The sequence below is a fragment of the Hyperolius riggenbachi genome, chromosome 6 (assembly GCF_040937935.1).
Source record: "Hyperolius riggenbachi isolate aHypRig1 chromosome 6, aHypRig1.pri, whole genome shotgun sequence".
Lineage (NCBI taxonomy): Eukaryota > Metazoa > Chordata > Amphibia > Anura > Hyperoliidae > Hyperolius > Hyperolius riggenbachi.
In genome coordinates this window covers 217043014-217059570 of record NC_090651.1, presented here as the reverse complement: position 1 = coordinate 217059570, position 16557 = coordinate 217043014, and the positions used below count along the sequence as shown (strand labels likewise).

Genomic DNA, 16557 nt, shown 5'->3' with positions numbered 1-16557 from the left:
CCCACCCGCTCACAACCAACTCTTCTTCCACCCTATCCTCCCCTCACCTCCTTCACTCCTACTACCACTGAGGAAGTCAACCACCTACTGCAGACTTCCCATACCACTACCTCCCCCCTTCACCCTATCCCTTCTGATCTACTTCAGCCTCACTTCACGGATCTGGCCCCAGTCCTCACTACCCTGTTTAACCTCTCCCTATCCACAGGCCCTTTCCCCTCAGACTTCAAGCAGGCCACAGTACTGCCCCTGCTCAAGAAACCCTCCCTCGACCCCTCGCTACCCTCCAACTACCGCCCGATCTCCCTCCTCCCCTTCGCCTCAAAACTCCTTGAGCGTCTGGTTCACAAACGCCTGACCCAGTACCTCAATGCCAACTCACTACTAGACCCACTGCAATCTGGATTTCGGCCTGCCCACTCAACCAAAACGGCTCTCACCAAAGTGGTCAATGACCTTGCCTTAGCTAAAGCTGAAGGTAAATACTCCATTCTCCTCCTTGACCTTTCAGCAGCTTTTGATACAGTAGATCATCCCCTACTCCTCCAGTCCCTCCAATCCATAGGCATTCACGATCTCGCCCTGACCTGGCTTTCATCCTACCTCTCCAACCGCGCCTTCACAACCTCCTTCAATGAGTCCTCGTCCACCCCCAACCACTTCTCAGTTGGAGTCCCCCAAGGCTCAGTCCTTGGCCCCCTACTGTTCTCCCTATACACATCCTCTATTGGCAAGGTTATCTCCTCCATGGGTTTTAACTATCATCTGTATGCAGATGACACTCAAATCTACCTCCACACCCCTGACATATCCACCACTACCATGGACAAGGTCTCCTCCTGCCTATCTGCCATCTCCTCCAGGATGTCCACTAGGTTCCTGAAACTAAATCTAGACAAAACAGAATTTATGATCTTCCCACCCCGGTCATCCCTGGACCTCCCAGACGTGCAGGTCACTGTTAACCACACTACCATTCGCCCTACCTCTCAAGCCCACTGTCTGGGTGTCACCCTGGACTCCGCACTCTCCTTCACTCCCCACATCCAAAACCTCACAAAGTCCTGCAACTTCCACCTTTGTAACATCTGTAAGATTCACCCTTTCCTGACCTCTGCCACCACCAAACTCCTCATCCATGCCCTCATAATTTCCCGCCTCGACTACTGCAATGCCCTTCTGTCTGGTCTCCCTATGACCCGAATAGCCCCACTGCAGTCCATCATGAATGCGCAAGCCAGAATTATCCACTGCTCCCATCGCTCCACCAGGGCGGCTCCCCTCCGTGAATCCCTCCACTGGCTTCCTATCCAGTCCAGAATCAGATTCAAGATATTGTGTCTGACCTACAAATCCGTCCACAAAACCTGTCCAACCTACATTTCTGATCTTACTCAGAGATACACACCAAGCCGCTCACTCCGCTCCTCCAATGAACTTCGTCTGATCGTCCCCCGCATCACCCAGTCCCATGCACACCTCCAAGACTTCTCAAGAGCCGCTCCAACACTATGGAACTCCCTACCTCCACCCATTAGGGCAGCCCCCTCCTTCAACACCTTCAAGAAGGCCCTCAAAACTCACCTTTTCACTCTGGCCTACCACCACCCCTCACAATTGCTCTAAACCCACAGCTGAACTCTGGTCCCCTACCTCTCGTGTCCCTACCTCTCCCTCTAGATTGTAAGCCTTTGGGCAGGGTCCTCCTACTTTTGTGTTATACCTGATCATGCACCTCCATTACTGTGCTCCCATGCTATGTATTTGAGTGAACCTACCTTGCCTAATCTCCATGCTCCCCTCCAGTGACTGACTAAGCATTACCTTGTACTCATACTGTGCTGTGTTATCTGGTTTTCTTGTATTCCTGTATTGTCTTTAGACTGTAAGCTCACAAAGGCAGGGCTCTCTCATCCTTTAGTGTCTTGGAATTGGTTATACACTTTATTAATCATGTTACTTTTGTCACTGTAATTACCAATTCTGTATTTTTTGTACCAAATCTTGATTTGATGTTCACTATTGTTGTATTGTTTTGTACCCTGTGTTTTGTTTCTTACTTTGTACAGCACCACAGAATATGTTGTGCTTTAGAAATTAATAATGGACTTCTATACTGTACAAGCTACAGGTGTTCAGCACCACAGTCAGTGCAGAGAACAAATTTGTATAACAGATTTCTATAAAAGCTACAGGTGTTCAGCACCATAGACAGTGCAGAGGACATATTTGTATTATACAGCACACTGCTATACAAACGAGACATTGACATTTCAGCAGTCAGTGAAGTGGACATATTTGTATTACAAACTGCTATACAATCTACTGTACTTCAGCACTGAGGACAATGGACCTATCTGCATTATACACTGCTATACAAGATACAGGATACACTATGTCAGCACCATGGACAGTGAAGAGGACATATTTGTACTATACACTGCTACACAAGCTAAAAGGGTTCATGCCAACAATGCAAGAGATTAAAGCTTTGTACAAACGTATTTGTACCACCCACTTATCCTGCAGGTGACACTACTGAACCCAAATGATGTACAATTGTGTTGCTAGGCAACAACTGAGCCACGCATTATGCGACTATGAATAGGGTAGGAGGTCCAACGGCACTGGACACAATGTGGCTTCCACAGGCAGGGTGGTAGGGAGAACAATAAGCTCAGTTGGCAATTGTAACTTTAAGAACTAGCATGTTGGATCACTAAATGACCACAGTGGAGGCCTGTAGTAATGCTTGACCAGCTGCCTCAGCCAAGAGAATTTAGTTTTAGTATTGGTCTTAATATTGTACAATGGTAATTGAATAATCTATTCTGTTTTTCTCTGTCTTTTCTCACTACATTCATCCATTTATCTGTCATGTGTGGGCTTGACATTTCTGGAGATGGCAGATAATTTGTCAGTTGGATGCTGCAGCCTAACTTTTCCTGACAAAAGATTTTTTTCTTTGATTTTTGAGGTTCCCCTAATCTCTAAACCATGCTTAAAGGAAACCAGAGACGGCCGCAACAAAATATGTGATACTTACCTGGGGCTTCCTCCAGCCCCATAAGCACCCTTGAGTCCTTTGCCGTCCTCTCGCGGTCTGCCACAATGTGCTTAATCTCCTAATCACCCTTTGCAGAGCGCACCAAGACAAGCTGTCTGGCCATGTCTACCTTAACCTAACACTAACCCCCCTTTCCTAACAATATCTAGCACGAACTACTACTAACCAGAGTTATTAACCACTATTACTCTAGACTACTGATATCCGGAGTTGCTACAATGACCAAATTACACACTAGGGCACTGGCTACAGCCCAAAAACGACCTCGCCATTACCACTGCCATACCTCTGCTGCCCTACACTGACATCCAGAGTTGCTCCAGCACCCATATTACACTAACCACTGGCTGGTGGCTACAGCCCAAGGATTACTGCTACACGCATTTACATAACCAATATCTGGAGTTGCTTTGGCGTCCACATTATACACCAGGAGCAGACTACAGCCCAGGGATTAATGCTACACCTTGCATTTCACCTAGTTCCTCTAGCACGACCTAGACATCCCTCCCACTCTCCCCAAACCATTAGCCCATAGTAGCTCAAACATCCAAATTATACACTGGGCACCGCCATAGCCACTGATTGTATACAAGCCTGCACCCAAATCACCTGGTATGATGCCTTTTTAACTGTACTGTACACCCACTTAGAGCCACCCCCTCCACCATGGACAGCATTGGGCCTCTGTTTCTGCCCCTCAGGGCCCCAGAGCCAGCTAGCAGACCCCTAATGCCCACTCCAGGTGTATAGTGATCCCCACTGCAACCGCAGAGAATTGTCCTGCCTGACAAACCTTTTATCAGTCTGCATTCTTCCCTTCTTCCTCCTCGCCAGCGTCTCTTCTCAATGACCTTGTGCATGATACACACGTAATCTGCCACTGGGCCACTTAGAAGACGTGGCCAGCAGGGATGAAGACTGGAAGTACGCAGATTGATGTATTCTCTGCAGGGGCCCCAGGGACCACTATACGCCTGGCAGACCTGGGGTGTGCCCGGCAGCCGACTCGGAGGCCCTGAGCAATAGCTCTGTTTGCCCCTATGGGAACACCAGCCCTGTTTGTTCTGTGCCTCGGCTCTGTTATTAGTTACCTGCTTGATTACAGAGGCTGTTGCTATGCTACAGGTTTCCATAAAGTCTGTGCTGCTGTGTGGTGTTCTGTGGACTAGTAGTGGCTCTGAACATCTGACCTCTGGTGGACCTGAACAGAAACTGTTTACACACTACAATGGTGGGCCCATTATATATTGGGTGAGGCCTTACCTTACTGCTTTTGACCTCACATTCAGTGGTCTTCCAGTATACTCCAGTGAAAGAATGGACATTAATAAGGGATTCTGGAGTCTAGGTAGGAAGATTTTTTTCAGATTAGAATCAGATGGGTTAAGCTTCTCCTATACTGCTGGAGGAGCGATCGAGCTCTCACTATTCATCCAGATTCTAACAAAAGGATTTCAATTAAACAAATAAGAGTTGAAAGACTTTTTCAGACCGCGTGTGCCAGAATCAGCCCAGGCGTGCTGATGATTAATTCATGAGATGGGGAAAGCAGCAGCGTGTAAGAAGGAAGTCACACGGGACAGAGGAATGTATGGAATCCATTTGCTGTATTCCATACACCGCTGGAGATTGGGGACTCCCATTAGCCAACTCTGCAGCCATCCCATATTCACTGCAGATCACGGCCTTGTGCCAGTGAGTGATGCTAATCTCTCCATAATGTTTTCAACCTCAGGTCCGTCTGCAGAGACAATACTGACAAGCTGCAATTTAAACATCATATATCTATTTAGTCCAGATGTTCCAGAGGCGGCACAATTTAGTATGCCCAATATTACTACAGACACTGAACTCTCCAGAGAATCATCACTTGCTGTTCTGTAGATAAGGTTTTATGTCTTCATCTAGATACACGAGGCAGTTGCCTAAGGGAGCCAGGAAGGCGCACAGCTTTTTATTGTAAGTATGCCATCGGTTTTCTACTCTGAATCTTCCAACACAAAAGTACAAAGGAACACAGAGATGGTCCGCACTTGTCCACTTGTAGATATAATTTTATTCAGGACTTATCCAGCTTCACAAAGACTGACATGTTTCGGACCAAAGGTCCTTAATCGTAGCGAACAGATAAAACACTGCACTTCCTTTATATACTCACCCTTAAAATAGGGGGGTGGAGTAAAGGAAGTGATCCTCCTGGACTCCGCCCAAAGCGAAGGCAGAAGAGATCCCTCTTACATGTAGATACATATAATTACATCTAAAATAAAACTATTACAGCATCTTAGAAACATATTGCATATCTAAAATCATAGATGTAAAGTTTTTAAAACCTGAAATGATAAATGGCACACCCTCCACACGACAAAAATGGAATGAAACAACCACGAATATCATCATTCCTTTTGTCCCAATGGAGTAACAGTAAAAGCAAAGTGGAAAAAGCAGACCAAAGGAGTAGAGGGCTGTTAGTGTGTAATAAGTGCCAGATCCCACCATGAGTTCAAACCTTGTGGGGTCCTCGTACCAGGCCTAAAGATCAAGAGAGCCTCCAGGCCTAGCAAACGCTAAGGCCTCTGGCACACTGCAAGTGATTCCGATTCAGGTTCCGCTTTTTAATCAGTTTTTACATCCGATTCAGATTCCGATTTGCAGTTTGCTCCCTGCACACTGCAAATCTAAATCTGAATCTGATGTAAAAACAGATTAAAAAGCGGAATCTGAATCGGAATCACTTGCAGTGTGCAAGAGGCCTTATACTGGTCTCCACCTCGCCGAGAAAAGTGTACACGTTCCAACCCGTGGAAGGAAAGAGAGAGCATATTATCCTGGTGTACTTGGTGAAATTGCTTAGCCACATTTGAAATATTATAGCTAAGCCAGGAGGGACCCCTTTAATGTTCGCTGATCCTGGTACTAAATGGTCTTGTGGTGCAGCCTACATATTGGAGCGCACACTCCCTACATGTAATCAAATAAACCACATAGGTTGAATTACAGTTGATAAACTGTTTGATAGGGAATGTGCGACTGGTTTATCTTCCTTATTGACAATAGTACAAGGGTTATAAGGTGTAAAAAGAAACAGTTTATAGTGACGTTTCACTTATTCCATGCATATTTGTTTAGAGTGCTTAAATTATAAATGTTATTGGCATGAGGTATTTTTTACACCAGTTTCAACCAATAAACCAAGCCCATTAAAGATAACAGAAACTGAGCATGTGTACAAGGCTTTACTTTATATCACTGCCAATTATAATAACTATTTACAATGCCTTCTCTTAATCATCTTCCTCTGTAAGCTTCATAAACTTGACAATAGGTTCATCCTTCCTTTATCTTAGTCCCTAACACCATCCTACCTTGTAAGGGTATAAAAAATGTACTGGATAAGAGCTTAAAGTGAACCTGAAGACTTATTTGATGGCTGTTGTATTTATTTGTGTTTAAACAATACCAGTTGACTGGCTGTCCTATTGGTCTATTTGGCTGCTGTAGTGACTAAATCACACCAGAAACAAGCCTGCAGCTAATCTTGTCAGATTTCACAAAAATGTCAAACACCTGATCTGCTGCAAGGTTGTTCAGAGTCTAGGGCAGGGATGTCAAGCCTGTCCTATGAGGGCAGAGGTCCTCACACATTTTTGACACAGCTCAAATTAATGGATGGGTCTGAATCAGTAAAGGTGTGGTCCATCAGGTAGAACACATTCCTCTTTCATCTCAGTCCATCCTAAACATTGGCATGGATCTGGCCCTCCAGGCCTGGAGTTCGAAACCTGGGGTCTAGGGCTTAAAGTATTAGAGGCAGAGGATCAGCAGGATAGCCAGGCAACTGTTATTGCTTAAAAGGAAGTAAATATGGCAGCCTACATATCCCTCTCGTGGAAAATTGAGAGCGCACTATAGTGTAGTACTTAAGGTCTAAGTGCAATGCTTAAAGTATATGAATTTATACCCACAAGTGTGGGTTACCAATAGGCAGCCACTTTTATGGCAGGTGGGGAGATTCTACCCGGTCCCACTTGGGATTCAGATGAGCTCTTTGTAGAAGCAGGAAAAGACCCCTCTACCAAAGGTGGACTCAATGTAGTATAGATGGGCAAAACAGAGATTCTGTCAACATAAGACTTATCTACTATATAAAAAGAATGGTCTTGGAGATGATCATTATACGCTTTTGCTGTTAGTGATTGAACATAGCAAAGAAATGAACAGCGCTACTTAAAAACAGATGAGTGCTTACCTGCAAAAAAGTGCAAACCCCACTCATGGGATAGAAATACACAATGAGCATACACATGACCTGTCTACCACTTGGAGGATGTTAGTTTCCACTAACAGCTTGCATGCAATTTGTTAGGTACTCGTCCCTCCCACTGTCGAAGAAGTCTTTCCTCCATGGGAGGGGACCTAACACTAACTAAATTCTACCTATGCATATGCATAGCCTGGGCGCGCAGTTTACTGGTAGCGCGCCCAGGCTATGCATATGCATAGGTAGAATTTAGTTAGTGTTAGGTCCCCTCCCATGGAGGAAAGACTTCTTCGACAGTGGGAGGGACGAGTACCTAACAAATTGCATGCAAGCTGTTAGTGGAAACTAACATCCTCCAAGTGGTAGACAGGTCATGTGTATGCTCATTGTGTATTTCTATCCCATGAGTGGGGTTTGCACTTTTTTGCAGGTAAGCACTCATCTGTTTTTAAGTAGCGCTGTTCATTTCTTTGCTATGTTTGATTGATTTATTTCTGGTCAGCTGCTCCCACTTAATAGTTTTCCTTTGGTGTATATGCAGAGCCTCTGTTTGGGTTCAAGGTGCGTTTGTATTCTCTGGGGGGGCTCAGCGCATCTCTGAGCTGAGGCCATTCGGAGGCGGCCTGGTGATGCGCTGATCCCACTTTTTTTGCGCTGTTAGTGATTGAGCAGCAATTATATCTGGTGAGCGCATTGTATATATACACATACACACACGAGTATGGCTCACCAAGTGGCAGTATACACCACGGGGAGGTGACTGTGCACGCCTGTTGGAGGATACTGCACTATTATTATTCTTATGTTTACATCTCTGAGGGTGGTGAATACAGATAACGGAGTTTGATTATTGGAATTGTTTCCAGTTGGCAAAGATCTGTGGACTGATCGGTGCATGTGTGGTGCATAGACTTTAATTAGATACGCTTGACTTTTACCATCAGGGTACCGTAGTGAGTGCTGGCACCTAAGAATATATTTTACATTTGACTGTGTCTGGTGTAGGGAGCTGGTATTAGAGATCTATTGCAAAGTGATATATTTAACTTAAGCTTGCCATTTGCATGCCATTTTTGATACATTTTGCCCAGAATCCCTCTTTAAAAGTCACAAAAGTGAAAGCTGGTGGAGTTAGGAATCCTTGACAACCAAAGGGGCACTTCTAGCTATTGGCTGCCCGAGGCAAGCTTTAACTTGGCTGAACATGGATAAAGCAAGTGAACGTCTTCTTATGACAGTGGGCAGCTTAAAGGAATACTATCGATGTATACATTTATTTTTAAATACTGCATGTTGTAGCACACATTAGGACAAGTACTAGGAGCAATTTAATTCCTCACACAGCTGTTCCTCTCAGCTGTAAAATCCTATGTCAGTTTTGGCATCAGTGTTGGATACAAAATGTATCTAAATACTGGGCTCCCAGAGGGCTAGACCATGTCTCTGCACAGGGGAGTTGCTATCAACTCCTCAGTTTATAGTTTAATTATCACCTTGCTGAAAGAATCTTATTGATATAGTGGTAAGGGGTTAAAGATTCTAGCAATGCGTGTTTATTATCTTTGCTTCTCTTGACTGATAAAGATACTAATAATGCTAATTGTAAACAGTGGTCTGCCCCTCTCAGCAGCTTGTTAAGTGGATGCAGCCTGGAGTGAATCATCACAAGCAGGCAGCCAGGCAACCAGTCTGAGTGTAAACACAGACTAGTGTTATAGCTAGTTATATTCCAGCAATATTACAGATCATTTAGTTACCTGTTACCACCTCAGATCAGCCTGTTTCTCCTCATGTATCCTGCATGCTGTGAGTGACACCGTGAAATATATTTGTGAGCTGTGTGACAGAGTAACCAAGCAGCTCAGGGTGACCCAAACTACTATGAGCTGTGTGAGAAATGAATTTTTAAGCAGGGATAGCGAGAGAGAGACCTGGGTGAATAAATAAAGTGCCCCTAGCACTAGTGGTAATGTGTACACTAATATAGAGTATTACAAAAAAAAAAAGTTGTTTCAATCGATAGTATTCCTTTAAGGTGTAACTCCAGGCACAGAAATGTGGCAGTACGTATTTTAGTATGGCAAGGCTGAGATTTAAAATTCTACTACTAAAAATATATCCTGCAGTTCTCTTCCCAAGCTACTAAACAAATGCCCCATCCTTTGCTGTCTGACCCCGGTTCGTAATTGCAAAGCCTTTAAATGGAGTTGCTTAGATAAATGCTTCCCTAATTTTACTTGTTTAGTGAGTTTATACAAATTTCCTGTCTAATACATGTGAGCATTACTGAAGAATGCATATGTGAAAAAAACTGGAAACTACAGACATATTATAAGCATTCTGAAGCATATTATCCACATGCACTTTAGAAACCTGCAGGTAAACAATCACATGATAGGGTAAGAGGGTCATGTCTGACATCTCTAATGAAAAATGTTTGCCATAGTAACCAAACATTGTGCATCGCCTTTCTGGGTCTTGGATTATTATTATACTATTGATTTATATACCTCTTTTCTTTTCTGTGGCACTGTACAGTTAGAAAATACCTAGGATAAATACATACAGTTTACGTATACATCAAGGGAAATAGGGACAGTACGCAATTCAGAAGCACACTTTGTAAAATGTGCATGCAGATGGAACAGCAGTAAAGATACAGCAATACCAAAAACCGTGGGTGAAGATTTCCAGCCCAAAGAAGATTATATGCCTGTCTGAACAGGTTAAATTTGGGTTGCATTTTAAAATTTCAAGGGTGGATGCGTGCTGATACATTGTGGGAAGGAGTTTCATAGGTGAGGAGAAACGCGTGAAATATCAGGCATGCAGTAGTGACAGGAGGTGACTAGAGTGGGTAACAGGAGAATGTCATATACAGAGAGAAGGTTGTGTTTGGCATAGCATCTGGAATTTAGTGCAGCTGTACACAGGAAATCTGAATGGCAAAATTTAAAGGGAACTGGGCTCAAAACTCATAGTTAGCCAGCGGCCAACACAACATCCCAAAAGAAATCAAATTGTTGGCGAGGAGATTGGCCTTGACGCCGGCAGAGGGGCTTAACCCACTTGCCTGTTAGTTATGTGGCACCAACAATCTCATTAATTTTGAGATGTTGTGTTAGCTGCTGGCTATCTGTGAGTATTGAGCCCGGATCCATTTAAGGCCGTAGACACACTGATCACTTTCTGAAAGCTTTCCTGACCCTCAGCACTTTCTGAGCATTTTTAAAGGGACCCTGAGCTCTGGATAAAAATGAAATATTGACTGACTTGGGCCCTTCTCCTGCCCAGCGTAGGCTGCAAGGTCCCCTGGCGTCCTCCTGGCTCCTCTCCCAGTCCTGGCTGGCGGCTCTGTGATCAGGCAACTTCATCCCAAAGTCGTCAAGTCTGCTTCACCTCTTCCTTAAAGGAGAACTGTAGTGAGAGGGATATGGAGGCTGCCATATTTATTTCCTTTTAAGCAATACCAGTTGCCTGGCAGCCCTGATGGCCTATTTGTAGAGATGAGCCGAAATTTTCGAAATTTCGAACTGCTTTTATTACGAATGCGAAATTTAACATTACAACCCAAATTCGTAATTAATTTTCAAATCGTAATTTACAATTTCGTAATCGAAATTTCACTCCCGTAATGACGAATTTCGTGTCTCCAACCGAAATTTTACTTTTTCAGGTTTGTAAGGGTTTCTCTCCCTCTAGATGCCTAAAATGAATAGCACAGCCAGCCATATCTCTCTCTCTCTCTCTCTCTCTCTCTCTCTCTCTCTCTCTCTCTCTCTCTCTCTCTCTCTCCAGAGATCTGTAGTATTTCAAAACCATACTCACATTCATGACATGTCCAGGGATCAAACCCAGGCCAACCACATGGAAGACAGCTATGCTCACCACCATACCACCAAACACACACTAAATAGACTGCTAACCTAAATCTTACTTGTAGACAGTCATATGAGACACATGCTGGGTGCAGGGCTTTGTGATTGGACCATGGACCATGCGATAGAGTGAGGTGCAAAAATGAAATCATGCCTAGCAGAGGATGGTTTCACAATGCTAAATGCTAGGCTGGCTGTGGTGCAATTGGTTAGTGCGTCTGGCTGGTAACAGCAAGGTTACAGGTTCGATTCCATCCAGGCATGTCTTTTCCTTTTGCGTTCAACAGTTGTCCAAACAGAGCCAACAGAGCCCCAGATAGCCATGTAGAGTTAGGTCACAGCTAGCCTGGCTGTGGTGCAATTGGTTAGTGTGTCTGGCTGGTAACAGCAAGGTTACAGGTTCGATTCCATCCAGGCATGTCTTTTCCTTTTGAGTTCAACAGTTGTCCAAACACCGAGCACAAAGTTTTGCATGCGTAAAGTTTTACGCACGCAAAATACCCCATGGGGTTCAATGGCGCAGCGCGCGCACGCAAAAGGAAAAGACATGCCTGGATGGAATCAAACCTGTAACCTTGCTGTTACCAGCCAGACACACTAACCAATTGCACCACAGCCAGGCTAGCTGTGACCTAACTCTACATGGCTATCTGGGGCTCTGTTGGCTCTGTTTGGACAACTGTTGAACGCAAAAGGAAAAGACATGCCTGGATGGAATTGAACCTGTAACCTTGCTGTTACCAGCCAGACACACTAACCAATTGCACCACAGCCAGCCTAGCATTTAGCACTGTGAAACCATCCTCTGCTAGGCATGATTTCATTTTTGCACCTCACTCTATCGCATGGTCCAATCACAAAGCCCTGCACCCAGCATGTGTCTCATATGACTGTGTACAAGTAAGATTTAGGTTAGCAGTCTATTTAGTGTGTGTTTGGTGGTATGGTGGTGAGCATAGCTGTCTTCCATGTGGTTGGCCTGGGTTTGATCCCTGGACATGTCATGAATGTGAGTATGGTTTTGAAATACTACAGATCTCTGGAGAGAGAGAAAGAGAGAAAGAGAGAAAGAGAGAAAGAGAGAGAGAGAGAGAGAGAGAGAGAGAGAGAGAGAGAGAGAGAGAAAGAAGGAGGAGGAGGAGGGATGGATGGATGGATGTGATATTCATTTTAGGCATCTAGAGGGATACAAACCTTTGCAAACTTTAAAATACTAAATTTCGTAATCGTAATTACGAAAATTTGCGTAATTTGTGAAAATTACGAAATTTCGATTACTGCTAAAATCGTAATTGTAGTAATTTCGCAAAATTTCGGAAATTCGTAATTAGGTCATTACGCTCATCCCTACCTATTTGCCTAAAGAAGTGTCTGAATCACACCAGAAACAAGCATGCAGCTAATCTTGTCATATCTGTCTAAATTTGTCAGAAACACCTGATCTGCTACATGCTTGTTCAGGGCCTATGGCTGAAAGTATTAGAGGCAGAGGATTAGCTGAATAGCCAGGAAACTGGTATTGCTTAAAAGGAAATAAATATGGCAGCCTCCATATACCTCTCACTACAGTTCTCCTTTAATTAGCGTCCTCACGCTGGACGGCTAAGCGTCATCACGCGTGGGCAGGACTCTCACACCGGCCGGCGTGATGACGAGTAGCCAGCCACCATGAGGACGCTAATTAAGGAAGAGGGAAGCAGACCTGACGACTTTGGGCTAAAGTCGTCTGATCACAGAGCCGCCAGCCGGGACCGGGAGAGGAGCCAGGAGGTCACCAGGGGACCTTGCGGCCTACGCTGGGCTAGAGGTAAGCCAATATTTCATTTCTTACCCAGTGCTCAGGGTCCCTTTAAAAAAATGCCCCCACTGACTTACATTAAATTGCGGTAAAATTACTGCGGTCGCGATTTTTGGAAAAACTGTGATTGCAGCAATTTTACAGCGATTTTAATTTAAGTAAAAAAAACACTCAAAGTGCTGAGGGGCAGAAAAGCTCTCAGAAAGTGCTCACAGTCTGCCTACAGCTTAAGGCCTCTTTCACAGTGGGATGTTGCGTTTGATGCGATGTTAAAGTCGCACAACATGCCCCTAACGCAGCGCATGTAGGTTATGAAATTGGACGTTATTTTGCATTACGTTATGTGTCTCTTGGTGCGCTGTTTTTGTCGCATACTGATGGAACGAAAACGGCGCATGCGTTACATTTAAAAAAAAAACATTACTGAGCATGTGCAACACACAACGCAGCAGATACATTGCTAAACGCGCAACATGCAGCACTCTTTAATAAGGCTACACGTTACACACTAACGCAACGTGTGCATTGTAAATGTCACACAGACTTTGCATTGCTGTGCGTTACTCTGCGTTAAAGTATTTTATGATCACATTTGGTGGTTTTGCCCAGTTGTAAAGAGATATTGGGACCAAATTACCTCTGCATTAAAGAGAACCCGAGGTGGCCTTGTATTACGTAAGTGGGGCACAGAGGCTGGTTGGTCACACTAACACCAGCCTCTGTTGCCCCATCGTGTGTCTCAAAGACCCCCCTGCTCGCCGCTATACCCCTGCAGTGCTGGCGACACGCAGCGTGTCGCCAGCACAATGTTTACTCTAGCGCTGTCTGTCAGCGCCGCTCCGCCGCCTCCCCCGCATCGCCGCTACCCGCCCTCGTCCCTTCCCTCCCGCTGATTGGAGGGAAGGGACGAGGGCGGGTAGCGGCGATGTGGGGGAGGCGTGGGAGCGGCGCTGACAGACAGCGCTAGAGTAAACATTGTGCTGGCGACGCGCTGCGTGTCGCCAGCACTGCGGGGAGTATAGCGGCGAGCAGGGGGGTCTTTGAGACACACGATGGGGCAACAGAGGCTGGTGTTAGTGTGACCAACCAGCCTCTGTGCCCCACTTACGTAATACAAGGCCACCTCGGGTTCTCTTTAAGCACGGCCCTAGAAAAGTCTCTCACACCGGACCCCCTACTCCTACTCCTGGGAGACAAACCCCTTGGTTGGAACTACCCCCAGCATAGACTTTCCCAACATATAGCCAAAGCCGCTAGAATTCACATCGCACGCCAATGGCGACAACCGATTTTATCAATGGACCTCACTGATCATATTAATATAGACATATTAATATCTGAACGAACCTTAGCTATAATTCATGATTCCACAGATGCCTTCACTAGAACCTGGCAGCCCTGGGTTTCCTGCTCACATACGCTGGGACTTCAATCATGTGCCCTTTCCTTTTGAGTAATCTCTTTGTGGTGCCGCCAATTGACCCGTACGCTTACCTGGACTGTAATAACGAAATAATTGTGTATTTGTAAACAACAAATACTGTTTATCTGTTATCTATACTACTCTCGTTTTGAGTAGAATGTTTATTATATTTTTATGCTAATTCTTTCAAACTATGCCCTTTGCCAAGGGCTTTAACAGAGCATCTATGTGACGCTTCAAATATTTTAATAAAATACTTTTGAAACTAAAGTATTTTATAATGTGCGACTTTAACGTCGCACCGTGAAAGAGCCCTAAATCTTGGTTTTTTTTATTTGCCCAGCCTTGTGAGCTCCTCATATGATGGATATCAGCCTGACTGAGCAACTACCAATTTTTTTCTGTACTCAAGAAATCTGGGCAAAGGACAGCTTTATAAGTAACAGAAGCTTGAAATTCAAGCTTTGTGTGATCTGCAGGCAACATTCGAAAAACAAAGAGAAGCAGCATTTGAGGAGAAAGAAGGGTGCTGAAATCAAAATACAGTGCAGGGAAGCCAATCTCTTATAAAAGGTATGCTACAGTGGAGGATGTTGCAGTGGAAGCAAGGAACTTGGGTACCCTCTAGCGGCAGAAGTTTGGGTGCCATATAGGCGCTTTTATAAATAGCGGCAAAACTGTTGGTTAAGGTTAGGCGTGTCGGGGGTGGTTAGGCTTTCGGGGGGGGGGGGGGTGGTTCAAGTATTGTAAAGGGATGGTTCTGTGCGAGAACAGGGTTCAGTTTTGCTGTAGTCAAATAATCAGTACATTTTAGCAATTTTTTACGAATGAAAAAGACCACTGTAAAATAGTAAATTATTTGTAAAATACCAATATACTACCATCGTCCATTCCCAGATACAAAATTTCACTGCACCGCTATTTCAGGCATGTGGTGCAGGAAGCAGAGTTTTTTCAGCGGCTTCCACGAGCCGACCCCAAAGCTTGGCGTGGCTATAGCAGTAAAGCTATAGTCCGCCCCCCCCCGTGCACGGGGTAATTCAGGAATCCAGAGATTGTCGGACCCCAAATTACATCTCCCTCTGAGTTGTGACGACTCGGAGGGGGAATAGTATTTAAACACCCTCCTGAATTTTTGCAGCAGCAGGCTAAGCCATCATTCGACTCACCCTGCGCCAAGAAGCCCTGGCGCCAGGACGCCATGTACAGTGATGTGAAAAACTATTTGCCCCCTTCCAGATTTCTTATTCTTTTGCATGTTTGTCACACTTAAATGTTTCTGCTCATCAAAAACCGTTAATTATTAGTCAAAGATAACATAATTGAACACAAAATGCAGTTTTAAATGATGGTTTTTATTATTTAGTGAGAAAAAAAACCTCAAAACCTATATGGCTCTGTGTGAAAAATAAATTGCCCCCTGAACCTAATAATTGGTTGGGCCACCCTTAGCAGCAATAACTACAATCAAGCATTTGCGATAACTTGCAACGAGTCTTTTACAGCGCTCTGGAGGAATTTTGGCCCACTCATCTTTGCAGAATTGTTGTAATTCAGCTTTATTTGAGGGTTTTCTAGCATGAACAGCCTTTTTAAGGTCATGCCACAACATCTCAATAGGATTCAGGTCAGGACTTTGACTAGGCCACTCCAAAATCTTCATTTTGTTTCTTTTCAGCCATTCAGAAGTGGATTTTCTGGTGTGTTTTGGGTCATTGTCCTGCTGCAGCACCCAAGATCGCTTCAGCTTGAGTTGACGAACAGATGGCCGGACATTCTCCTTCAGGATTTTTTGGTAGACAGTAGAATTCATGGTTCCATCTGTCACAGCAAGCCTTCCAGGTCCTGAAGCAGCAAAACAAGCCCAGACCATCACACTACCACCACCATATTTTACTGTTGGTATGATGTTCTTTTGCTAAAATGCTGTGTTACTTCTACGCCAGATGTAACAGGACACGCACCTTCCAAAAAGTTCAACTTTTGTCTCGTCGGTCCACAAGGTATTTTCCCAAAAGTCTTGGTAATCATTGAGATGTTTTTTTTAGCAAAATTGAGACGAGCCTTGATGTTCTTTTTGCTTAAAAGTGGTTTGCGCCTTGGATATCTGCCATGCAGGCCGTTTTT

General features: G+C 44.6%; 1 protein-coding gene across 8 annotated transcripts in view; it reads right to left on the bottom strand.

The window, feature by feature from the left end:
• NTM (neurotrimin) overlaps positions 1-16557 on the bottom strand; it is a 1373850-nt gene that overhangs the window by 448905 nt on the left and 908388 nt on the right. The window lies entirely within an intron of this gene.